Raw genomic sequence first — 2,421 nt, 5'->3', positions numbered from 1 at the left:
CACTCGCCCGTCACCAATGCCCTTGTTGTCTAACATTGTCTCCTGGTGCTCTAATGCCTCAAATTTTAAATGTTTAAATCCCTTCATGGCTTCCTCTCTCCCTATCTCTACAACCTCCTAGATCTGGAACATCTTCGCCTTCTCCCATCTCTCCATTCCTCTGATTTTGACTTTGTGTATCCCCAACTTTCTCTTTATCCCATTATTGGCGACTGTGCCTTTAGCCACCTAGGAGCCACACTCTGCAATTCTCCGTCTAAACCCCTCTGCCTGTCCATTTTCACTTTCAACTGCCCCTTAAAACCTACTTCTCCGAGCAAGCATTTAGTCACCATCCTTAATATTTCCTTTATTTTGCTCAGTGTCCATCTTTTTCCTTACATCAAATACTTTGGGATATTTCTTCTAACGTTAAAGGTACAACATAAATACCAGTTACTGTTGCATCTGAAAGAATAAATTAAGATGGGCCGAAAAGCCTCAGTCATTCACAATTCTCTCGTGTACTTGACTATGCCAGCATCCATGGCAATAGTAAAAATATACAATTAAATCTGGAGGACCTATAAAGCTAAAAGAGGGTTTTCATTATATCTCAGAATCCTGAGGTGGGTCTGTCCATTGGAGAAATTGCTCGAATCAGGAGCTGGTAAGGAGATACTGCATATCTTTTCCCCCCAAACTAGATCAAAACGTTAACTTACAGCACAAGTCCTGATCCATGATCTCCCAAAACCTTCGCCTAACTTATTCTTTCAGACAAAAGCAAAATACTGCCTCATTGGCCCGGAAAGTGAACTCGGTTTCTCTCCACAGGTGCTGAGCATTTCCAGTCTGCGCTATTTTCCTTTTCGGTACATTTCCAGCCTTCTGTCTGTTTCGGATTTCCAACATTCTCGGTTTCTTTTTCATAACTGTTATTTGCCTTCCATTGAAAAATTCAGATACTCTTCCGCAACAAAGTGAACAAGGGGTCTTGATAAAGCGTGACCAAAATACTGGGTGTCATTTGTCCCTAAAGGACTTCGCGGTAATGACCACTCACAGCCTGACTCCACCAACAAATTCAGATCAGTTTTAAAAACGTAAATTGCCTTTACATGTTGTAATGCTAAGCAAACATCAGATAATACTACAGAATATTTAAATAAAATCCTTCCGGACTGAGGAAGAATGCTATTAAGTGACACGTAGACAGAGCAGCCAAAGAGTCGCCTGTACAAATGTATCCCAACTGGTGGGTGCATTGAATGGAACCTTTAGGCGGCGGCATTCCACTCTCAGTGTGTAAACGTTCGATCCTATTGCGTCACAATGGGTCTGTAGAACCCACAGTAATTAAATCACCTGGGTGATAATTATATTGGGCTGCTTGAACTATTGGAAGGTACAAATTATTCAACCCGTCTTAGAACTGATCGAGCATTCTCTCTGGAAGTAAATGGATTGACAGCATGCAGAGCGTCAATGGGGGTATAGCTCAGTGGTAGAGCATTTGACTGCAGATCAAGAGGTCCCCGGTTCAAATCCGGGTGCCCCCTCATTTTTTTTTAACTGTTAGACAAAAATGTTTTGTTTGTTTGTGATAAATATTATTTAGCATATCGTAGCCCTAAAACTAAACTGATTAAAATATATAATGCTAAATTAAGTTACACCCTGGCTTTCATAAGGGAAGCACAAATAATCTTAAGAGAAGGTAATTGCAAGGGAAGCGGGACGAGTTTAGTTGCTCTTGCAGAGCCAGGCATGAAGAGCCGAATGGTCTCCTTCTACACTGTAACCGTTCTCTGACTCTACTACATTGCAGGTCTTAAGTACATGAACATCTTTCCATTTTTACAAATTTGAAACAGAAAACTTATACAAAATAAATTCAGTAAATGACTCTCATAGACAGTTGTTGCATCAATACGTTTATATATAGGTTTATACTTCTAATAGTGTTTATTTTCCCATGCAACACAAGCATCCTAACATGGTCAATGGAATACTAATAGGCAAACAAAAATCACAAATGCTGATAAGGCAAATTGAATTTTTGCAATAAAAGCAAAATTGTACAGATGCTGGAAATTGGAAACAAAAACAGAAAATGCTGGAAATACTCCACAGGGAGAAATGGAGTTTATGTTCCAGATCTATGACCTTTCATCAGAACTGGGAAAAGTTAGAAATTTCATAGGTTTCGAGTAATTGAAAGGGGGATGGGGAGAAGAAGCTGACATCTGCTACCACTTCCACTTTCTCTCCTGCACTGGTGCTTATTCCTTACATACCACTACCTACATTCTCTGGTGTGCTAGGATCCCTGAGTTTGGTATGGTGGCACAGTCACTTGCTCAGCTCTCATCACCTTGTGAAGAACCTAGATAAAAGGAAAAACTGGAAGGAATAAAATGGATCCTCCACAAACTGTCG

At 40.3% G+C, this 2,421-nt stretch overlaps 1 non-coding gene across 1 annotated transcript; it reads left to right on the top strand.

The window, feature by feature from the left end:
• Nucleotides 1-1,469: 1,469 nt before the first annotated feature.
• trnac-gca (transfer RNA cysteine (anticodon GCA)) lies at nt 1,470-1,541 on the top strand. The gene has a single exon. It is a non-coding gene; the product is annotated as a tRNA-Cys (tRNA).
• Nucleotides 1,542-2,421: the final 880 nt, after the last annotated feature.

This window comes from Cetorhinus maximus, chromosome 7 (genome assembly GCF_964194155.1).
Source record: "Cetorhinus maximus chromosome 7, sCetMax3.hap1.1, whole genome shotgun sequence".
Lineage (NCBI taxonomy): Eukaryota > Metazoa > Chordata > Chondrichthyes > Lamniformes > Cetorhinidae > Cetorhinus > Cetorhinus maximus.
This window is presented reverse-complemented; position numbering and strand designations above follow the sequence as displayed.